General features: G+C 37.1%; 1 long non-coding RNA gene across 1 annotated transcript; it reads right to left on the reverse strand.

The window, feature by feature from the left end:
• Positions 1-251: 251 nt before the first annotated feature.
• Positions 252-25,309, reverse strand: LOC138684987 (uncharacterized). The gene is made up of 3 exons (XR_011324206.1): positions 25,155-25,309; positions 12,391-12,465; positions 252-333 (listed from the first exon to the last, which is right to left on the reverse strand). It is a non-coding gene; the product is annotated as an uncharacterized lncRNA (long non-coding RNA).
• Positions 25,310-25,529: the final 220 nt, after the last annotated feature.

Below are 25,529 nucleotides of genomic sequence, written 5' to 3' on the forward strand. Positions count from 1 at the left end.
TGCTCCATAACCAGGTCTGCTGGGTGCCCTAAGGGTATATAAATATAAATAGCAACATATGGGATATGGATTCATTTGTACTCTACTCTCAACAGTTTTGAAACATCTTTCTTTTGATAGAAGGAAAACGACCAAACACAGCAAGTATATGATAGTGTGCAAATCTGTCACAGCCAAGGAATAAGCAGCCATAGTCTCATCTGTTCTGTGCCTCCTCCAAAAGCAGAGGGGGAGGACCTGCCTTGGATTTGCAGCCATGTACATACTTACTGTTCAAAGTCTTCGAGGAAGAACAGGCTGTCAGCACAGAGCATGGTAAGGAGTGTTTTTGTCCTGCAGTAAGAGGGAGATCTTATAACTACTGTAACCAGTATTGTCACCACACTTGCTATCCAAGCAATACCTTTCTCCAGGAGGAGAAATATCCTTTACTGCAAAGACTTTGCAGACCACAGCTGTGCTTAATGTCATATTGTATCAATATACCTACCGACCATATAAAAGAACAGTTCTAGCTGCCCATGGATTCTCCAGTTTGTTGATGTGGGTCTCAAAAAGGTTCCCGAATGGGTGCTATCTCAACCCCCCTTCTTTCACAGCTCTGGTATAAAAGAATAGGACTATATTATCTGTGAGATCTGAGTCTGTGCTCCGCAGGGTGCTGGAGCAACCCAGAAGGACAGAATGCTTCTGATCCACTTGATGCCTTCTGACTTCAGTGCTCAGTGAGGAAGGCTATCCAACTGACAAGGCACAGTGGCACTGTTGGTGACATGAACTCTGGGCAACTGCCTATCATGTCACATCTGGGGTTTTTGTCTTGTTTTTGGCATCCAGAATTTGGCCTTCAATAATTACTCAACTCTGGTTTGGAAATTTGGGTGGTTTTTGTTGTTGTTGTTGTTTTTTGTTTGGGTTTTTTTTTTTTCTTCCCCATAAGCAGATTTCCTTTTTCCTTTTCCCAAACCTGCTTTTCTTTGTTTTGGGTTTTTTTGTGGGTTTTTTTTTTTTTTTTAGAGCTTTTCAGTAAAATTTGGCACTTGAAGTTCATCTTTTTGAATAACTGGCAATATTTCTCTCGTTAATGAAGGTCATGGCTGAGGTTCCAGGATTAGGTATTGTTAAAAGCTGCTCTATGAAGTTCCTCATAAATCATTCCCAGCAGATTTCTCTTCTAGTGTTTGCCATGCTAACATGATTTCAATTCAGGAAGAAAGACAAATGTTATTAGGGGTCAATGAAGCAAATGCAAGAAAGGATCATTTAACTTAACACTGATAAAACTGGCAGTAGGTTACATGAAATTTCTTGTCTGAGTTATGCAAATGTCTTAAGTTTCTGTATTTATGACATTTTCTTTTGAACCATAAAGTTTGATGTGTTAATTTTATGGGTAAACAGATTTTTGCTGTTTTTTCCAATTTACTGTAAGCTTCCTCAAAAGATAAATACTTTTTTTATGTATAAATTTTGCAGCCTGATTATGAACTAACAGTATTATTACATATAGCTTTTAATAACAGAGAAAGAATTTTGAAGAAATCTGAACATTAAAGACAAAATATACCACTGTAACTGAATAATACCATGGTAATTTGTAAAGCTTGATATAAGCACAAACCAATAATGGGGTCATCACCTAAGATTCATAATATGGGCAGAGACTCTGGTAACACAGCATCTTCATTTCAGTGACTAATATCATCCAATTTCATCAGTGACTAGTCTCATCCAAAAGAGGTCTATTCTTAGATTGTCAGTGGATACTGGATCAGACTTTAAAGGGAATGCATACATAATTATATTATAAAAGCCTGAGGTTCCTTTTTAATTTTTATATGAATACCTCAATTGCCAACATTACGAATTACTTTAATTGTTGGGGTTTTTTTTTGGGGGGGGGGGGGAGCAGGGGGAGGAGCAACATAACAAAGTGTAACTAGTGGGGGAAAAGGATTTCCATCCTGTGAAACATTTCAAAGTTTCTACATCCCTTTTGGATATGAAGTGGTGTGAAAAGTTGGGATTTGGGTTTTCTGTGTCTGAAATGCAATTCTGAAAATGCTCTCAAGCTTGAAATAGGTCATTTGAGAAACTGAATGCCTTTTTTATTTTGACTCTGTTTTAAAATATAGTATATTTCAACTTTTTATTTACTCTACTAAATCATAGGAATTGCTCTGTGTCAAAAGAGATGTAAGTATACACTTGGAATAATACTTTATAGTTTTTCATGTGATAGATCTGGCTTTATCTGTAGCAGCTAGCGCTATCACATTCTAGTTAAGCTAACACAGAGAAATATAAAGACACTTCTCACAACAGCAAGAAGTTATTTTGGTCTTTGTGAAATACCTCATCCCGGATACAATTTTTTAGAGGAGCCATACAACAGACAATTGCCATGGCTCCTTCCCCTCATCAGACATGACACCTAATCTCCCATGAAGCAGCCTGAAAAAGGGTGTGTGTATTGTGGGGCAGGATGCAGATGCTGCTCTTTCATGGAAGATTTATGCTGACAGAGCTCACTTAGAAACCTTTGAAGAAAAGCAGCTGGAAAAACAAAGCCTATGGATGAATTCTTGAATTTCTTCCAGAGACAAAGTGACCCAGACTGATAATCTGTACATTCCTACAGTGGCAGGAAAATGCATACATATGTCCCAGCAGTAATTGCCTCTCCCAGCTTTACATATTTCTTCCTTATTTTCAGACTCATAGGTGATACTGTTAAACAGGCACAAACTTCTGATCTTTCCCAGAGCCTAAATATTTCCAACTACAAACCCTAGGAATGCTGCAAAAGTTATTAAAGGGGTTACTGAAGGGGTTCTGCAAATCAAAAGATTCTGAGGCTTAACTTTAATGAATTTTCAAGCTGTTATCTTCCCTCATTATTTGCACATTATCCGTTTAAATGTTCCTTCTGATTGAATGCAAAAATTCAAGTTCAGAACAGGTATTTTGAGTCTCATCCAGCCTTAGTTGTTCCCCTATTAATATCCATGCAAAGTATTAATTACTAAATTGAACTTGCAAACATTTAAAAAATGTTTTCTTTCTCTCTTTGAAAGCATTTCATTCACAGTACAATTTCATTCATTAAAAGCACTGAAGCATCTCAGGATACCTGCATTTTTTTTTTTCCCCTTAGCCCCCAGTTGACACACTAAATCTTATGCTCTCTCTTCTCACTTTTTCCTGCTCTATGGAGCAGTCACGCTGAGGATCCTCTGCAGCCCTCTGTGATTAAGGAAGGTGGCATGAGGAAGAAGCTGCAGAAGGAACACGTGCAAATAGGAGGAGGGAAAATTGTTTTGCGAACAGAAGTATTAATTACAGGATGTTGTGGGTGTGTGGAAAATTAGGTCACCCTCATTTTTCAGACTATTTTAAGACCAGATAACTACTCACAAACCAGTAACGCAATAAGGCCGGAGAGTTTTGATGAGGCTTTTAGAAAAGTCATAGACATCTGGACAAGTGGGAGAGCTTACAGGATGTGTGAGCTCAGCAAGGAGGACCTCATCACAGGAGGAGCTCAACACGATTTTTGCTGGATATCCTACCATAATTATTAACTTTGTGCATTTTCTGATCGATCATAAAATCTCATTCAGCTGATTTCCAAAGCCAACCAAGTCAGGCAGTATTCTTTGCTCCTTAAACCACAAACAAAGCCTCTCCCTGTCTCTCTCCAATGGAAATTCTTCTACAGAAAATGTTGTCTGATGTAAATCATGCCAAAGTGCCACCAGGTTGACTTGCTTGCTAGACTTTTAGTATTTCTCTGGATTTGACTTGTTCCTTATAATGGCAATTATTTTCGTTATGCAAAATCTCTGTCCTGCTTTTTCTCATTGAAATGTAGAAACATGACCACTACTGTATCTTCCTGGATTATTTTCTCCTTTTCCTTTTTTTTTTTTTTCTTCTTTCTTAATGCTGTCTTGATAGCCAGTCAATTTTCTTTACCTCGCTCTGAAGAAGTCACTCAAAAGGGCAGGAGCACGAGACAACTCCAGGGATAGTAAAGGACAGGTATTTTTAGTGTAAGGGAGACACAAAAAAGAATAAGTTTATTTCATTTGAGATCCATGAATGTCCTTAGCTTTGAGGCAGGCTGATGGCATGTCTGCTACCTTCAGGACAGACACTTCAAATTGCAGGGACATTCTACAGCACTTCAAGGAATTTTGCCATCTGCAATTAATGCTGCAGAAGGAACACTCAAACACAAGCAGCACAGCATTGCAGAACATCCAGGTGGGATGTTTAATAAACCTTCCAGATTTATGAAGTAGGGGAATTGGATTAGGAGTATGGACTATTTGCTTTAACACAACCATTCATTGGGATAAGAGAAGCAGAACTTGCTCTTTAAGTTTGTAATTGTTGAAATTAATAACTGTGGCTCATCACTCTCTGCAGTACTATACCAATTTACTGTGCTCTTTTATCTCAGTTACTTTCTGTGTGTGTCATATTTCTCTATTAAATGTCAGTAATTGTAACGCTATGGTAATAACATTGACATACTGAGTATTATAAGATGGCCTATTTTACATTATTCTGACTGCCTTATTTATATTATAATTTTTAGTGTCTATATAAATGTGATTCATTGAACTAATAAGGTTTTCAGACAACTGCCATAGCTCATTGATTTTCTTCTCTTATGCAGGAATTTACCTTGCACTGGTAGTTGGATTTCCCTTCACTTTTAATGCTGGCATTTCTAGAATAAAGGCCCTCCACTTTAGCCCCATAGTAATGATACTTAATACCTCATTCTATCTTGGTTCCATTAAACTGACAAAGCAAATGGGAAGTACAAAAGTTATATTTTCTCAACTGATCTTTTGTTCAAAAATCTTTCCAAAAGCAACCATCTCACCCAACCCTGCAGAATTGATAACCAAAACATGATTTTTTGAGGTTAAGCAGTTAGCACTCTGAAATCTCATGTAGATTTTGTGTGGTTCATTAGCCATGCAGTTCTCCTCTGAGACGAATTTGGGTAATGCCTTCTGAATGGCACAGTTGCTTAAGCCTTTCTATATCTGCAGAATTGAATGAGTTCATGTTTCACGCGCTGTTTACCCTATCTGTCCTGCGGGGACCCTAGCCTGCAATCAGTTCTGCCATAATTTGAAAGTCAGTTAAGAATGTGGTAAATGAAGATGAGACGTAATCCAGAAAAAGGCACTACTGATTATCACCTTGTCTTGTTTGGGTCTTCTGCATGTAGTGGCATTTTAACAGATCCTTCAAACTAGCACACCACTAACCTATAACATTAAAAAAAAAACCCAACACATAGTAGATCTCATGGTAATAATAAGATTGAAATAAGTAACATAAAAGACTTATTTCAAAGAAATAAGTAGCTATGGAATGTAAAAACCAGTTTACTCTATTTATGTTTCCCCACCTGTGCCCTGGTCTAAGGCAACTCTGTTGTCAGCCGTTTCAGAGGAGGATATCAAGGCTTCTCCCTGGTGGAATGGGTTTGTTTCCAGTTGCTTTGCTTTCCAAACAACTATGATAAGGATTTCACTCCATCTCTCTTGTTATTTCTGAGCATTTGTTGACAGTAAGTTGTGCACAGCACTGTGTGTTGGGATAATAGTATGTCATATTTTGTGTTAGCCCTTTGTTCTTTGCATATATTGATTTCCTTTTTCCTAAGGTGACCTTCATACTCTGGCTGTGTTGAACACAAAGGGTATTTATTTCAAGCTCCTTCCCTGTATGCTTATCTAAGTCCTGATGATGCCAAAAGAAATTACAGAAGAACCACGATGTCACGAGATCCCAAATTGCGAGTGTCTGTGGGTCAGAGACTGCAGTGCTGTGATTCCAAGCTGAGGTAAAACACTTTCAAATTTTTTAGTTTTCCAGTGTCTGACTTACACTTCAGATATTGATTCCAGCTGCTGGAAACAATCGTAAACAGTGACATCACCATCTGGTGGGTAACACCTCTGTAAAATGTTTATCTTCCTGTAGTCACAAGTATTTATATGGGATAAAGGACTATGTAAGGTGAGTGAGGACCAGAATCTAGAACCATCAAAGGTCTGTGTTACATTTTTGCACTTTTGTGGGTGTGATATTTTGTCATTAGTGGCACAGATTCCCTGCTCTGTTTATTTATGCAATACAGGTGCAAGTAGACTCCTTACTGCTTCTTCTAACTAACCATGTGGATAGAACCCACAGAGAAGATAATCTTTGCACAGACAGTGACTGTTAAATTTTACTTTAGCAGAGCTTATGCCCTGCTATAGTAATATCTAGATGCACAGCCTCATTATTAATGCAGACAGTTCTGAAAGTAGGAGCAAACAGTAAGAAAAGTGGCTATCAAGGCAATTATTTTACAGATGAGGGAATAATTGTGGTATACCTAGCTGATCTATCTCTGTTTCTTTTCTGTCCACAGAACATTAATGCAGTGCTCTGAGTATCTTCTCAGTGAAAAGAAACTGGACAAAATAAGAACTTAGTCAAAGAGCAGCCATGTAGAACTGGGATCTAGGTCTGAAACACTAATTATACTCTAGGCTTAAATAATTTGCTTTTTTACTGCAAAGTAGATTAGGTAGCTGGTGGATAAGAGGTTAAAGTCTAGACTAAATTCAAAGTAATACAGACCCTCTTTTTCAGGCTTTGATTCAAGAATTTGTGTTGGTGGCTGTGCAAGGATTGTACAGCCACTCCCAGACTACCTTGGAAAGGAATGGGAAACAATATAGCTCCTCAAATGTTAGTTTCTAGGTAGGAGACTGTCACAGAACTTTCGTTAAATCAAAGAGGAGAACCAAGATTTGACTCCTTTTTGTAGTGGCCCAAAGGGATGTTAGGTACACCTATCACCTGTATTAACATTACTAACAGAAGAATCTCAAAAGGTGTGGAGGAGTATTTGAAAGGTCAGTAACCATGGAGCTGGTAAAAAACACCACAGGAAATTAATCAGATTTCCAATGCTTCTTACTACCACCTGGCTAGAAAATAGGTAAGATTCCGATGGAAATGCTATCTATTCCTGGGTCTGCTGGTTCTTGAAAAAGAAGCTGTAAATTACTCAGTAGTTCAACTCAAAGTTTCTTCTAATTTTCCTGGCTGATTCCAACACAGTGGAATAAATTTATCCCTCTTGCAACTGAAGAGATTTGTTGTACTATAAAAACTATCATGAAGCTCTCCAGCAGAGAATAAATAAACCAAATCTGTAAAAAAGCTAATGCTCCCCAAGGATGTCATTTCCCAAAATTCAAATATCCATTTATGAGTGAAGAGACTTTCTGTCATCACAGAAGTAGAACTACTCTCCTATTTTCAAAGTGCTATCTAGTTACTGTGCAACATGCAGTCCACGCATGAGTAAATATCAGAATTTTGCACCTAAACCTGCCATTTCTGGTGTCCTAAAAGCTGCTGCTTTCATAGCTTCTCCACTACTGCCTATCCTGAATCAAGGAAGGTGCATGTTCCAGTTCTTCACAAGCTCAGATAAGGAAATCAATTTTACTTCATGAAAGACAAAACTATTGGACTGGAAGATTAATGAACAATTCCAGTCGCTTTACAGCAGCAGTCTCAGTGACTGATCCCAAACCAGACAAAAGCCTTGTACTGCATCACAAAGCTGGGATTCTGCACAAATAGAAAGGGAGACTGATATGTAATTTGTGCATGTCATAAAATTGCTACACAGTTCAATATAACCAGCAGTTTATGCAGGAAAGGCCCAGAAATAGAAATAACCGGTCTCTAGCAAAATGGAGAATAAAAGTAGGAATGCTTGTCCATTGCAAGGATGTTACTTGCTTCCCTTCCTTAGTCTTCCACAAGCACTAAACCAAACCCTAAAACAACATTTGCCACATTTGAGCAAGAGAATTAAGTAGATTCTGTGATTACATCTGACAATTATTTTTGTCTAAGGCATTTTTCTGTGAAGATAAACTGTAATTATCTGCATAATTTAAAATACATTGACAATGTAATTATTTTGCAGACATTTTTGCAGTGTTGATATTGTCCTCCTGAACAAAGCGACTGTTCATTTGAATGGCTGTTTTAAATTAAAAAAAATTAAAGAAATGGGTGCAAAACAATAATTTAAATAAAAATTTTAAATTATGCTATTTGGTTGTCATCTTCATGTTTAAAAATGTACATTAAATCCAGATCATCAGAGAAATGCAATTAAGACATGGCTTGGAGATGTAGCATCTATAAATCATATTTCAGAAAAAAACCCCCTAAAGAATAGCCTTTAATTTGCACTAGAAGCAAGCCCTAGCTGTTGTTTACCAGTGCTAATTTGGTTTGTTAGTGTTTACTTGAGTCCGAAGTGTTCAGATCCTAATCCTAACTTCCCCACAATCGAGAGTATTGCTTTGTTCTCATGCTTTTTGTGTATTTGCTACATCAGTCAGTTTTTCTTTGAAGGTTCCTCCTGCTAGACTCATATTATGAAGACAGGTTTACCCTCTTTTGCCTTCTTGTGAAACTAACAAGCAAAATTTGTGGCATCATCTTGAGATACCAGCAAATGTTTAGTACATCTAGTACAGCATGCACAGAAAAACTTTTATTTGCGTAACAGTGTGTCTGAGAATTCCATTCTCATGTTAAAAAGATGTTATAGTTTATTATGAGTATATCATACCTTTAAGTCATAACTGGGAATGAACTTTCATTTGGGTTCCTATGAAAAATAGGTTGATTCTGTTATTTCTGTGTATTAGTCTATCATGGGTCACTTTTCTTTTTAGTGGTAAAAAGGCTGCATGGACTATTGCTAATATTTCCTGCTACTGTATTGGTGGTATGATATTTCCTCCCTTTGCATGTTTTTGCTTTTATAGGGGAAGAGCATACTGTGAATTCTGGGACAGGTGCAAGAGAGCGTAAGTCAAAATCCTTTAGCTTAGAACATGAGTGACCACATGGATCATATCAGAGATTTAAGTGGTTTAATCACATAGAGCCAGTGCTGTAATGTTGCTGTAGCTTGAATAAGTGGGAGGATGGCCAGGGAAGAGACTCAAGTATACCTAAGACTAAACCAGAACAGGTCTGGTACCTGGAAGGACACCTTAAGCCACATTTTGCCTGGAGCATGCTTAATATCTGCCTGACAGTTGAGGAATCAGATACAATCTAGAAAGCCACGCCTGGCTTCCTACAGGTGCCTGGTGTGTTTGAGGTTCAATTTACCACAAACCATTTCTTAGCTTTGATGGCTTTAAGTAGCAACCTGTTTGAAATCTCAGTGGGCTATATGGTTTCAAAACCCAAATGCTAGAAGAGAAAAGAGAATTTGGGAGGGTTCTCATTATACTCCTGAGTTTGTTGCTGTGTCTGAGCAATTTTAGGGCACAGCTCTATAGCCTCACTGATGCTTTGCTGAAGTTAAAAGGGTTACTATTTTAAGGATTGTGTACTTGTTGAAGGGTTGCTTGTTAAACATAATCACTGATACATAGAAAGAAAAATTTTCATTAATTACATGAGAAAGCACCATTACCCATTTAAAGTTAAATATTATAGACACCAGACTTTCTATATAGCATTTCTGGCTATGTATGAAAAATTATAAAGAATAAGAATTATTTTTTGAGTGGAACTGGTATGTGTGAGCAGTGAATTGATAACAGGCTTTTAGTCTGTCATCTCACATGAAATGTATGAGGCTAGCTTTCTTGCTGTTGGCACATAGTTACTATCCCTAGCAACTATTTCTGTCAGGACATTATATGGTAATGAATGTTGACTTAACAGTTATATTATGTATACCATATATAGCAGTGATATATAATAGCAACAGAGACTCTAGAACGGAGAAGTTAAAAATGATAAGAACCAGAAGATTACTTTAAAACAGCTTATAAAGATCAATTTAATACTCACTCAGAAAACTTCTGCTTTCACTATGAAACTTGGATTTTACAGGAAGATATGATTTGACCTCATTTTAGAACAGAGGAACATATTTTAGCAGATGTTAAGTTAACTTGATCTTCAGCTAATAACCGTATGGTACTGAACAGCAGGAGGTATATCTAATGTCAGCAGAGCTTATTGAAGGTGTTGTAAACCTAGTTGTATACAGCACATTATGTAGAATATAAAGTACCTAAGCATTTTTCAGTATTGATTTCAATACCATGGTAATTAAGAACAGGTGCATACAAATTAGAAGAGAGGCACTCTAATTGTTATTAATGAACTCCTTTACAATAGGAACTTTACATAATGAAATGCATAATTAAACATTAATGACAAAGATCATTACTGGCAATTTTATTCCACTCACACATGATTTTCGGCTTAGATGAAGCCTAATGTTTTAGTAAAGCTGTCATTCATGCTGCTGCTCCTTTGTTTGCTTTACAACCACATCATATTCTAGCCTTGAAAAGTCTTCTGGATATTGATTTCTAACATGGATTTAAAGGAACACTGCTTTCAGATTCAATCCTGCTTCTAGCACTAACAACATAGGTGGCAACCTAATACGTCACATGAGGTATTATGATGAACCAGGAAATCTTGTGGTCCAGTATCCCTACAAAGCACTCAGCAGGAAATCCAGCCAACCATGCAAGTATGCATGTTTTAATGTTTTAAAATGCACTTTGATTTTCTCTAGCTACTTTACAGTCACACTTGACATTTTTCAGCTTTCCTTTTAAGTGACTATTGTTACTGCAGTCAACATCCCATACCCTTTTCATTTCCATGTCAGCCACTGAGGAAGACAATGATGAAACAGCTGTTTTTCCATGGTTGCAGTCTTACCCTTCGAGCTCAAGCCTAGCCTAGCCTTTGGTTATTATAGCCTCAATACAGGATACTTTGGGATTAAGGTGTGCAAGACTTTTCCAGGAGGCTGCACTACAGGTGGCCCAGCAATCACTGAAATTGGGCCAAACAGCAGAAGAGACCTTTAACCTGCTTGTCTGCTATAACACCTATCCAATCAAAGGAGAAAGATAACTCAAGTTTCACTTGAGCATCTGTAGTTATATTTAGGTAGCTGAGGAGGTTGGTGTCCCAGTAACATTTCTACTTGGTCACTGACTCAAAATCCTTGCTCTGAGAAATGCCAATTATACAGTGTAAAGCAAGCAATATTCCTAGAACTGTGTTTCTCCAAGCTTTGTGATAGGGAGTTGCCTTTAATGGCCGCATTTCCAAGGAGTTATTTATAGTGTATTACCTGCTAAAATTCAATAATATATTTTAAAAAGATCTCATTTTTTGTCCTTTACTTGTTTTCTATAATTGTTTAGGATATTAAAAGGTTGGGTTTAAGATATTAAAGATTATTTCGCCTATAACCAATATGGAAATTAGTAATAGAAGACTCTCCAAGGGTTTGGAGATAAACTATCTAAGGGTCAATGGTTGTGGAATGCGTAAAATGGAACAGGACATTCACCAGATTTCCAGTATTTCTCCCTATAATGTGATCAGAATATGGTCTTTCTTACCAGGTTCTTAACTATTTGTGCTACCACTCAAAAAGAAGCTCATCCAAACACAGTGGATCACATCTACTCTTATAATGCTGCATAAACTGTCTTCTCTGTTTTAGAATATGTCAGTCAAAATCTGTTGGTTTTTTTTGCACTCTTACATGACCTCAGTTTATCTCCCAAAATGCAAATGCACTTTTTTCTTTTGTATAGCATTTCTACTATGGCTTTTTTTTTTTCCACTTTCAGTGTCCATACAGTACTTCCTATCTGTTCTGAGATTCATGATTTGCAAAAACACAGCCAGAATTGCCAAAGAACCTTACAAGATTAAATGACTGGACAAATAAAATGGCAGATGAAATTGAATACAAATAAATTCAATAAATGATGCATAGCAATCATACATGAAATGACGAGTTCCAAGCCGAACATTATGACTCAGAAATATTGGTGTTACGACAGTTTTATGAAAAAGTCAACTTAGTGCTCAGTAACAGTCAGAAAGGCAAACTGAATGAAAGTACTCTTCTAGTGCCTGCATCTCAAAAAAAAAAAGAGAACCCTAGAATGGAAAACATTTGCCAAAACTACACTAATGTCAAAATGCCCCAGGACTGCAAATGACTGCAGACTGGGAAATACTAGTTGTACATAAACATACACTCTACCTATTCCTACATTCTTTCCTTGGCATCACAGGTGGAAGAGAAATCACCTTTGGTGTGGCCTAGTACAACCATGCTACATTCCTATTTTCAACAGTATATATATATAGAGGATATTTGTGTATGGGGAATATAAAGATTAGTGATAGAACTATGACTGAAATTCTTCCTTAATTACTAACACAATGGGGTTTGCTGTGTCTGTAAGTGATGCTTACCTTGATCTTGCTCTGGCTTCAGCATGGCTGAACTGTGTGTGTAATCAGGATCAATATACTCATTGCTGTTCCTTCCTAGGAAAGAATTTGAAAATTGTCAGAGAGCTTCCTTCCATTCCTTAAGATAACTAACATATATAGACTGCAGAATGAAGAAAACAAATTGAAGTTTTGATCTCTCTTTGGCTTGCTGTAGACCAGATGACCCTTCAATTTTTGTTTTTACAATACTAATGTAGTCTCATGCTTACGCCTATTCTTGTCATGTATTTGGCAAGGAGAATGACTAATCGTTCTTCACCATTTTCTACATAACATTCTAAAAGCCTATTAAACACAAAAACATGGGAAATCCCTTCAGGCAGTTCCTAAGGAAAAGACTGTAGGAAACTGGGAAGGAATATCAAGGAAATTGTCCTTGTATGCTTACCCAATTTCAGCACTCTTTGTTTAAGCATCTACCACTAGCTGTTGTCAGAGACTTTTGAACTCACACAAGATGGACCAGTCTCATGAGTCTCTGATCACAGAATCTACGTTTGTATAATAACAGTGGCAAGAAGCACTTGCACAGTCTTTTATGAACCCCAATAATATGATACTATTTTCAGATAAAAAAAATAATAATTTAGATAATAACTATAAACGCCTCAGTTCTATTTCAGCATCTTAATTAACTAAACATTCTTCAGAAGAAGAAAGAGGTTGGGATCCTGCTCATTTTGAGTGCATGCTAAACATCCTCATTTCAGTGGGCGGTTTGAGTAGGCAAAGAACGCAGGAGCTGGCTTAGAAAATAGGTGGAGAGAGCCCATCTGTAAGGGAGTGGCCAGCTCAATCTCCAGCCGCATCCAGTGCTCAGCAGCTGATGCCAACACAGGCACCAGTCAGTGCCAGCTTCAGTGATGGTTTCTGATTAGGCAGCCCACACCCATCAGGAAAGATCAGACCCTGGAATTGGATTGTGTATTCTGCAGGGAGCCAGGGCAGAGAATAGGGCGGAAAGCTGATAGCAGGGAGCTGGCAGCTTTGGCTGCCGAATGAGTGGGTTGATATAACCGTAGCTGTCTCAAGGCAAATGGCTTCATTCCTAGCTATAACGAACTGCAATAACCAAGCCTAGAAGTCGTGTGTGTGCATTGTTGTTGCCAAATTAGAGTCTAATAAGAAAGGACAATCTTCTGGTGCTCTGCAGAAGGAAGGTGACATTTTAGCAGCCACTATTGTGGATATTTAGATGCAGCAAAAAAGATCTCCGAACAGCAAATTTCTTATGTGAACACAGGCCACGTGCCTCTGGTATAGTGACTTAACTGTGTTTATGTTAATTTTCTACTACCAGCTCTCTTTTTCTGTTCAAATTCAGTCATATTCTTCAATGGAGTTCTAATGAATTTCTGTTTGCTAAAGGTATTTTAAAGCCATACTCTTTCTCTGTGCTTTGTTGTTGTCCCTGCATTGCTGCTCTTTACAGAGCATCATTTTCCAACAGTAGCTTCATACAGGTGAATTAGAGAAAGGAAAAGAACTGAACCCCCCTGGACTTCTTTTGTGAAGGGCTGAGAGGAACAGCTGGCTTTCCCAGCATTTTCTGCTCAGAGAGGAAATATTTTAGCTATCTGTATTTTTCTCTAACCGACAAAAGTCTGAGGTTCGTTTGCTGGTGAATAGTGTTACATACTAGACTCATCAAAATAAGAATGATGCAGTACTTGTTATCATTGGAAAATTGAGTTAAAAGATGATGTTGACTTTTGGTGTGTCTTGAAAGTCTATATACTCAGAAAACAAAGTTACAGGAATATTACTTTGATATGCCTGTATAAAGCAACAAGAAGAAGATGTGCTGCAGTAGGGTGCCTCTTATATAAAATACCCAAACTTTAATTTTATTCTGGAAAAAAAACATTCCAAAAGAATTTTCCAGCAGTGATCCCACTTTAGAAGTTCTTGTGCCTGTAGCAGATGTAGATTAAAGTTTTATTCAAAAGGAAATTAAAAAAAAAAGCAATTGCCTAACAATTTTGCCTCAGAGGAGGAAAGTAGCTGAATGTTTTACACAAAAATGTATATACCACAGGGAATTTACTGGGGAAAAACACATTTTAAAATTAAGGAGAAAAAGCACCTTCAACAATGTCATACATATCAGAGTGTATGTATGTATTCCAAGTCAAATCTGCCTAATCTCCTAACAAAAAAAGGTTTTAGTATTATCAGCAAATGGGAAGATGACATTAATACAGACAATAAAGACAGCATATTCTGATCGTGCCTTATCCACCACAAAACTATGAGCTCTGATAATGGAATTTTTAATGTTGATCATTACATAATAAAAACATATCTAGATTTGCTGTTTGCTGGGGTTCTGTAACACAAAAAATCTTGTACAAACTATTGGTTTATGCAAATTTCCTGTATCTCTGAAGGTCATATTTCTCTCTGATTCGCCCAAGTCGCTGATATTCAGTACTACTTATGTACTTTATGATCTCACCTGAGTGCTCTTGGATGCCTGCGTAGTTCAGTGGTATGAAATAAAAACAAGTAATACCCTAAGTAACAAACTTCTACTTTTTCATGTTTTTGTGTGTGACTATATTCTGATTTAAGTTATTTCGCAGTAATCTCATTTAGCTGTCTAAAAGGAATGTACGCTAATTCTGAGCTGAGGCATTGTTCAGGTAAAATGAACTGCAATAGTTTGTTAGTTATTCTCTGAGTCATTAGAAGCAGTACTTTCATGTACTGAATTTGAAGAAATATTTTAGATACACTGAGCTTTATTTAAGAAATAATATATTTCAATGACAAGGGCACCATATGTGTTACTATTATTATTAATTACAATCTTAGGAATAAGCAGATTTGGAAAAAATTCAGTGTCTGGAATAATTATATTTTGTAATTTCTGGAATTTTTTTATTTGTAAATTTATCTTGCCCTGGAAAATCACTTGGAATTAAAAAGGGAAAGCAGGTGATATTACAATGGAAATATTGGTATGATTAATTACCATTCATGGTTAGCCAGCTAAACTGCCATTGGCACTCAGAAAGACACACACACGCTATATAAAAATACCAGCCCTGTTTGCTGTGTTGTTTCTAAAAGTTTATAAGAAATAAAATTGTTTCTAAAACTCTTCAGAAGTTGAGATTTCTCATTTGAGACACTAAAAGTGTCCCAAGAAACAAAGGTTATTATTATTCTGGCAAGTGTTAGGAGCGCAAGTCATACTTGCAAATGATCAGGAGATCAGATGAACAGATTTTGTGTTATACCATAACTCCATGGAAATGCTTTTTAACTCAGTTATGAAATATTGTGAAACTAATCTCAGAGAAGCTAAAGCACTGGTGAAAACAGCTTTATTTAATAGCATTATGGGACCATTCAGGAAAGCAGTGAAGTATCAAAATTCACATTGTTTTTACACTTTTGCAATACAAGCAAAAAATATAAACACCTGCTGGAAGTTAATGCAGACAGAAACATGATTTTTGCTGAACAGAGCAGAACTTGGGCCTGTACCACAATAAGTAAGCTTTCATCCAGAGGAAGGCTTCCTCTTTCATGAGCATGAGGATCAAACACTTTATTTAATCTCAATGGATAACATGCTCTATGTCAAACGTGCTGGTACTATAATCTGAGCTGCTCCCCCTTTCAGACACAATGTTATCATCTCAGCATCAGTGATATATGGCCACTTACAGCACTTCTCATCCTCTCCCCTCAGCTTTACTAGAATATGAGGTAGCAACAGCAAGCACACAAGAGTTTGAAAATGTCAGAGATTGGCTTGCTTTTTATTATACACATATTTTCTAGGAAATGTATGGCTGCTCCTGCATCCCCTGGGCTTTATTTGTAAACTTTCATCAGAGGCACATGAGTGATTCAACCCTGGCAGTACAAATCTGAAATGATAATAGTGGTAAATTAAAAGATCTTTCCACCCTGAAGAACAATGCCTTTCATAGTGACAGTCAAATACATCTATAGGAGTGCAGCCTTGTTCAGAGAGGTGGAAAGAGGATCACCTCTTCTTCCTCTCATTCTGTGTATCACATCATGCCTCACTCTCAGTCTGTTACCTTCTGAACTGTTACCTAAATGTTTTCTTCACTGTGGGATCTTCATCAGTTCTAGGCTGTGCCGTTTGATGATGCAGTGGGGCTAACTGGATCTGAAAGATGACTTATATAATGTCTGACTTTCACCTTTTTTTTTTTTTTTTCCTCCCAAAAATTACACCCCCCACTTTCCCCCAATTTCTTTTAATGGCTACTTTTTGGACACCAATGAGCTGCAGCTCTCTGTCCATCCAGAGGCAGACTAAACATGGCAATTACTACTATTAACCAAGCACTTCGCTTGATTCAGAGCCATGTCTAAACCATGCTAATTCTTTCTATGTTGTTCCTCTAAGATATTGTCCCTCTATTGTGCCTATCTGCTCCCTCTTGCTATTTCATTTGAAAGCTCCTTGGGATTAGGAACTGCCTTTTGGATCTGCATTACTTCAACCTGAGTCAATGACAAAATGGTATTTTCTATCTCCATTTCCAGGTTCAGCATTGGCTTCAAAGGGAGGAGTACTTGTCTTCCTCTGATTTGCTTACACCATCTCTCTGAATGGAACTGAGATAGAATAGCAGCTCCAAGTCCTGTTAGATTCTGGATAGACTGCTTTAGGCAAATAAGGTTCCTTTTAAAAAAAAAAAGCAGACTAATACAATAACTAGATCACTTCGTGTTGTTGAACATCATATTGACAGCATATTTACAGACTCTTCTACTTTTCAAGAAGCCACAGAAACCTGTAAATTATTTTAGAGACAGAAAGTATTTTAGACAGACAATGAAGAAAAAATGTTGAGCCAACAGACTAATAGCAAGATTCTGCCAGATATTATGGCTGTTTGCATGGCTAGCTGTTTGAGAAGTAGAAAAATGAGTCTGTCAGTTTTGTTACTGACAACTGCATAATTCACTTCCTAAATAAACTCAATTAGAGGCATAGCTATGGATGGGGAAAGGCCTAAAGCTAGATTAGAGTCTATAAAAGGATTAGAACCTGGTAATTGTATAATGGAGAGTAAGCAGCTACTTCTGTTATCTTAGGAGTAGCAAGAGGTGCTTGGTAAAGCAGTTATTCAATGTTAATCATGGACTACCTTTGTGATAGAGCATTGCTTTCCGTGATTTATCCAAACAGAGCACAAATGTTAAATAATTGTCATGAGTTTAAGAAATATATGCAGCTTGTCACTGTTTAGTTTAAATCCAGGCTCTGCTGTATAGCTGGAATAATCTGTATCTTCTTTTCATAGCCTGCTTTATAAGAGAAACCTACTATTTCTTTTCATAGCTCTCTGACAGAATTATGCAGTGCATTCAACAGAATGTCAAGGAGCTGTATTTCCTGTCTTGAGCTACATTTCCTATAAGGCCAAGTCTTTTGTGTCATGGTGAAATTCAGAACTGGCCCAAGAATTTTTCCAGGATACCTGCTTATTTAACCTTAGCAAGGGAAAAATGGCAACTTGCCACTATTTGCTGTGAGTGAGTCTTGCATAGTTGCCCTGGTGCTGATGAGCAGTAAGCTGCATTGCCGTGTATTCTCTAAGTAAATAGTGGTGATTTTACTTCAGTGTTAATGTGTAATGTCCAGGCATATGAGAAGGCAAGAGACAAAGAACAGAGAAAAATTTGGAGGGGAGCAGAAACAATCAGATCTCAAGGTCCTGCAGGAGCACAGGGAAGCTGGTCAAGAACTTGGGTCAAGTGTTAAACAAGAGAAGATTTGAACAAGGACCAGGAACAGAGATGGGCAGCCAGACTGGCAGGGAAGGCAGGCTTGAAATGGGGATGGAGCAGATGAGTTTACAGCTACTATGACATTTCAGTTCCCACTGCCTTGAACTGAAACTGGGCTCTCGATTTCAATTAGGGGGAAACAGAGAGAAAATTACATTTCTGTTGCCACTTTTTTCCACAAGTTGCTTTGTTACTTCCTAATCAATAACTATTCTTTTGAGGTGTAGCTCTAAAACCACACCAGGAGCAAGCCACCCACTAAGCTAACATATGCAAGATTAGGGGAAATTCCATACTTAGGGGAAGTGGAAATGTTTTTTACAGAGCTTTAATTGTTGGCTGCTTGAGCTTGCTTAGGGGCTTAAGACACTAGATTAAAACCCAAAGAAATATAGCTGTGGGAAGAGAACAGTAAAGATCTGTTCTACGCAAATGCATCACACCTCTGCTGTGTTTCACTGGCTATGATTTCCATATGTGTGTGCATGTAGCAACTATAAGAACTATATATTATAGTAAAAATAATTCAAAAAATGCCTTTCATTCATGTTTTGTTAACTTGAACTGAGCATTGCACCTCTTCCTGTTTACATGATCAGGGAGAGGTTCACATGTTAGAAGTACGTTCCCTCTTAGAGGACACAAAAGCCAGATTATTCTGGCACACTAGAAAATAGAAATATTTTTCATTTCAGCTGTGAAGAACAAAGAGAAGACGTTTGAAAAATATATCTAACAGAATACCAGTTGATTTGGATTTACTGCAGGTCTGTTCGGGGATTCACATGAATAACTCCAAAAACTGAATACAACAGATTGACTATTCAAAAACAGCTCAGTCAGAGAAGCAATTTGATGACAGGACAGAATTTTAAAATTGGATTTTTTAACTCAAATTTAAAGAAAGGCTCTCAAAATCAACAGCGCTGAGTACTATTACAGACATGTGATTAATATTTACTTAAAAATATAATGAATTTTTCTTGCAGATTTGAGATTGATCCACTAAGAATAGAATACACTATGAATAGGACAGATCGGTCTCCACTGTGAAATTTAGATCTGTGTCTAAACTAAGAGTAGATGTGTTTAGACCTGAGTTTTGATGTAGTTCTTTACAGAAATAACATTCAGTTGAGAAGCTGTGATTTGAATGCACCAGATTCTGATGACATTTATATTCTGACAAGTTTCTGTGTGACATGAATATTTCAGGACTACAGGACCTGAGTAAACCCAGACATACATCTATATGCAACATGCAAAATACTCCCCAAAATGTTTGAAAGTTGCATCAGTTCATTAGCTTAAAAAGAATCTTATAATCTTGAGTTCTGTCCACATAATTTCATTCTTGGCTTACTCAGGAAAAGTTAAGGATCCACTTAGGGAGCACAGCATCAAATGTCAAAATATTAGTGAATCACAAGTACAAAAAATAGCTTATTTTTCATATGTTCTTAATATCTTTTATTTCTGCAATACCTTCAGAAAATTCAGTTACTCTTTTACTTGCTGTTCAACAAATAATGCACTAGATGTTAAAATGTCTGTCGCACAAATGCATTTAAATGACTGTATCCAATTTTTACCCTGAATTGAAATGAAAATCTTGCTAAAATATACAGTACTTAAAATAGCCACCTCAGCATTTTGCAGAACACTATTGTATGAAAAATATTGATATTCTATTTCTCTTCAATTAGAATTAAAAAAACCAAAGCCCAAAATTCAGTTCATTCTCTCTAATGCTGAAAAATGCCTTGTGAAAGGCACACTTTGCAGAAGGAAGATAGAATTTGGAATTCTTGCGGAAATCCAAGTAATATTTTCAACCCTATATCTGGAAGACAGCGTAAGGATGGGAGAAGAAACACAACCCAGATTCTGAAAGATGACATAACATACAGACAAAAAGACTTGCTCTCCCTTTACTACCTCCACTTATCCTGTACTCCCAGTTACCTCCCACTCTGTAGTCCAAGTGCTTTGCTAGCTCTTCATCACACTTCCTTAAGGCTAGTTGGCAACTCATCTGTTATTATCATGTCTATATAAATAAGTTTTTTGTTCCTTCCAAACAAGTCTACTAAGATCAGGGCTCCATATCCTGTTTGTCCTCCCAAATGTGACAGGGATGTTTCTTCTTCTAATCTCACCAAGCTGCCTTCCCTCAGTATCCCTGTCATAAATTAGTAACGTGAAATCATCAAAGCCTGAGGTTTTTACTGACTGATCAAGTACTAGAGAACAGACCCTCTATATCAGACCCCTTATCTGACTGTTGTCTAAACACAGTACATAAATTGAAGAATTGCATCTCTCTGCCACTCACAGTGGAAAGAAATGCATTGAGTTTGTAGTGGGAGCACGCTAACACCATTTCTCCAGACATTGAACCAGAGCAACAAAACCTTCTGCCTGTCTCCTAGACTTAGTAACTTACATAAAGACTAAAAATCACCGATTAAAAAAAAAATCACAACATAAAGCTCTTTTAAAATGCTAGTGCTAATGCTTGAACTATATTTCTACATTATGGACTGAAATAAGGAATAAGAAAACACTAACAAAATGTTAGTTTTAATTATTAAAAATTCTGGGCTAAGTAGTTATTTCTGTATTATAAGGAATGAATAGGTATCATCCAAAACAATAGGGAGCAGACTAACCAAAACCCCCCAAATTAGTGACAAGTTGAGAACTATTGACAGATGTTTTCATTAAAAGTACATTGAATACAAAAATGCCTTTACCACTGGCCTGAAGGCCCCCTCTATCTTTCACCCTATTAAAAAAAAGATATTAGTGCTGCTGTTTCTAGCTAGATTTGGCAAAAACATATAAGGTCCTTTTCTCTTTATACATTAAGTGAAACCGAGTGCTTTCACATTTAACAACGGGTTTAAATATACAAAAAGTGCACACAGTAACAGAAGTGCTCATGAGACTAATAGTAACTGCCTTTGTAGGTCAGACAATGAATGTACAATACACTGTACTGAAATTCAATTAAAATGGTGACTTCACCAATTTTTCACTAATTTTAATTTTAAAAGAAAATTGCTGTGCAAATTTTGCTCCTGTATTAAAAATATTAGTCTGATGACAACACGATGTAATTTATTGCCTTTAAAAGAATGCATAAAAGTTCTCCAGGATTCATTTGGAAAAAATCAGTTTCAATTCCATATACTTTTTCCTTTTCATATTATTGGAAACCATTATGCATACTGCTGTGCCTTGTCTTGTATATTTTGCAACTCTCCAAGAGAGAAGATATATTTCCATGATGGTTCAGAGATTCCTGTGAGAATATATTTCTTAACTGTGTCTCTTGGGTGCTATATAGTGTAACTAACTTCCAAGATCCTCCAATGAAAGATGGTCTAATAAGACATATTACAGACTGCTACTGTTAATAGACAATGAGAATTGACTGTAAAGTTGAGTGAGACAGAATTCTATTAGAAGAGAAAAAAAATGGCATACTACATCTCTGCTTCGATGGAATATATGTACGGACAGTGGCACATGATAAATGTCTAAATTACATTTTACTGTGTATTCTCATACATTGATATTTACCAGGGAGTAGCTAACTGTTACAAATTCACACTGCGCCATGCTATTCTGCTCTTACGTCCTAGCACAAAACACATTTAAAACATAGGTGATATAGAAGATACTGAGAAAAGTCTACATGTGTGCACAGGACAGATCTTTGTTCACTTACTTCACTGCATCTTGATTCACAGGATACTTGTGCACATCAAAGCTTATGTCTCTTCAAATGCTTATCTGAATTATAGAATGCGTGATTGTTCTGAGCAAGATATTTGCCAAATGAGCAGCACATAAATTGAGAACTGATCTTAGGGGAAATAATATGTAAAAGGAGTACTGCTGGTAGAAGACAGTTTAAAATATTCATAAGGCTATTGAAGAAGGCTAAGCAGAAATTTCATGAGGATGAAAAGAAGTGTTCATTGGAGAAAGAGCCTGTTACTGTTAAGCCAGCAGTTAGAATGAATAACATGCCAGCTGTGCCCATTAAAGACCACACTTCATATATCTTGTTTCAAAAGAGTCTGTAAGTTTTTGATATTCCCTAAAAGATTTTTGCCTGTATGTGGGTGTGCCTGAGTGAAATCAGCAAGCAATTTGGTAGATTGTTGTTCTGTGTGTAAAACAACTGTAAGGCTGGAATAACAGATTAGTGCAGGACATGGAAAAGCCTCCAACACAGACTTGCTCAGGTCACTCTCAAATCTCCACCTGCACAATACCAACTTGAGGAAAAGGAAAATAAAAAGAATAACCAAGTAGAATTTGCTGACAAGTGCAGATTTGGACTGTGCATGCCTCTATTTTCAACAAGAGAGCAAGGAATATCTTTTTGAAGGCGTAGAGTGGGAAGGGGGATTTTGAAGTACAGAAGTAGCAGATGGAAGAATCGGATTAAAATAGCAATGATAGGGTAGTTATGGGTAGCAAAGAGCAACAAATCTCCCCGGTCCGGATGGCATGAGACAGTGTGAGCCCAGTGACAGCAGAAGCTGGGAGGAGAACAGTGGGCAGCAACTGCTTTGGAGCTTGAGAGGAATTTGGAAAAAGAAGCAGCAGGAGTCACAGGCATGCAGCCAAGTGCGTCAGAAAGGATTAGTTGCTGTTAAAGAACCTCACCTACATCTGGTCAGCTGCTACAATGATAGGGCCTGTTATGGCTATCAAAAAAGATAAACCACAGCTGTGCAGTGGCTAGAACGATGCAGAGCCGCACACATAAATCAGAAAGAGAACAAAGAGCAGCATTGCTGAATCAGTAGGGATGTTTCCTCCCCTGTGGCTTTCATGTCTGTTCTGAGCCTTGGAGAATGTCTTTGCAAACTGACACACAGCACAGGTAGCTCCCTCCAGCTTTTCAGGCTCTCAGCATTCCCTATCCTGAAAGATGCTGGCTATTAAAAAGCTTTTAAATTCTGATTTCAGGGGTGCTGAGCCCTTGAAACTCCAATTAGTTTCAAAGGGAATTGCAAATTAATCTTCCTAAAATTGTATTTATGTGAAAAGAATTCAATTATCTTTCAGTTGCAAAGCTGAGATTACTTATTTTTCATTGCAGGCTGGCAGATTTTATTTCATTTTTTTCCATTAAGAATTTATCACAATAATGTTATTGTTATTGTTTTACCAAAAAATTGGTAAAATTTTTTTCAAATTAGAAAAAAGTCATGAAATAACTTTTGGTTAAATCTTTGTCATCAAAGCTGTGAATTCTATGTAAGCAAGCTCCTGTTCCAACTGGAGTTACCGTTGCTTGGTGCAGATATACAGCCTACCTCTTAGAAGCAATTTGAAGAGGAAATATTGCTAATTTAGAGAAAATCTTAAGATTGGAACAATAGTTTAAAAAAGATTAATCAAGAACCTTAAATAGAACAAGGTATTTTAATTTAGACATTCAATCAAGTCTAATTTCATTTTCATGTGCTGGAAATTATGAATAACACTAGAAGCTTTTGCATTTTTGAGCATATAATCTCCAGAGAGTATGATCAGAAGATCTGGATGTAGGATGGTGATTCCGTTTCCCATGTTGACACAGGAAGTTCTAGCTCTGCAGATCAAAAATGCTGTGCAGGAGAAAAGCACTATTTGTAACAGTCACAAGAATTAGAAATAATCTATTTTAATAGTTTTCCATCTGTCAAGAGAGAAAAGTCAGAAGTATGGTTAACTGAGATGCTTTCACTCTTTTGCTACTAAATAAAGTTTAAATTTAAAGGGTATATCCCTGAATAAACTCTCAGTTAAATGTCAGAACATATTCCTGCTTCAAAGCAGAGTTTCAAGTGTGCAAAGGGTCCTTTTTAGCCTCTCTGCATGCCTTCTTTTTAGTATTAAAAGTAAACACAAGCGACACAGCTTTAAAACCACTATGTGAATCAGAGTCACCCGTGCATCCCAGAAATCCTTCAAATGAATGGTTTGTCAAAATCCTCACAAAGGTATGGATTAAAACCACTGAACTTAAGGTATTAGGGACAATACACATATTTGTCAGGTCACTGTGTCTGTAACAGAGTTCACCTGAATGTACCAAAACAGCCTCTGTGCCTGCCAAATGTATTACTCTGCTTTCTGCATTGAAACATTCCTTTGGCACAAAGGGCTCCAAATATTGCGGTGGCAGAAAGCTCAGAGTTATCATACAAATAGTGTTGACACCTTTTCACAGCTATTTTACTCTATCAAGGATGAGTACAAATGGAAGGAGGCAAAGGAAGAAAGTTTGAAACTATAACAATCTTTCTGAATAAAACAGGGTTTCTTTTGCAAGACCATGTTTCTTCTCTAATTACTACTAATTAGTATTAGAGGAAATGACTATGAAGTGCCATTTCTGAAAGAAAAAGAGAATGGGTACTGGCTTCATTTTTCTTTTGAAAATATATTTATTATTAATTTCTTGTAACAGTTTTTAGATTATTGAATGAAAAAAGGTCAATAATGTTTGGTTTGAGGTAAGACAGAGAACTGTCAGTTTTTTCTTCCTCTCCGACTTCACCTTCCAACATTGCCTTTAATACCTACTTATCCTTATTATTTATCTCCTACAAATTTATAAGAAAAGTATATGGCTTATCATACATTCAGACATGGCCTACTAGAATTGGTAGGCATTGGTCCATAACAGAATGGTCCAGCTGATCTGCCAGGCCATTAATGGATTCATATACTGGAATGACAGTTGCATTGGAAATCAGTGGTAGAGTTTTGAAGTCAAATGCAAATGGGTGATCGTATAGCACAGATGATGGTACCTCAGGGAGTGGAAAAGTTTTACCAGAGTACAGAAAACTGTTAAAGAATTCTATTCTATAAAATGTTTTTAATCACAGCCCTGACTTGTGGTCTGACATGCAACATACCTCTGCAGTATTTTCATATTTCGCTGTTCCAAGGAAGGGCCGCTGATCTCTAGGGAAGGCAGATGGACAAATACCAAGTGAATTCCAGGTCGACATCAATCCATTCAGGGTTCATGGTTGAGCTGCAGGTCAATGGGAATTTTCTTTGTCTTTTTTAGTGCTGGAAGTAACAAACGCCATGATTCTTCTGGAAAGGGGAAAGACCAAAGATTCAGTCAGCTAATAAGAACATAAACTGCTGACATCAAAATGTCAGTACAAGCACTTGGTCTGAAATACGGGGTCCTAATCACTGGAACTGATGGGTAAGAAGACAACCATTCACATCTGAAAAAGTAAAATGTAATTATTATAAAAGTGGTGGTAGGGCAGGTA

This window comes from Haliaeetus albicilla, chromosome 4, assembly GCF_947461875.1.
Source record: "Haliaeetus albicilla chromosome 4, bHalAlb1.1, whole genome shotgun sequence".
NCBI classification, from domain to species: Eukaryota; Metazoa; Chordata; class Aves; order Accipitriformes; family Accipitridae; genus Haliaeetus; species Haliaeetus albicilla.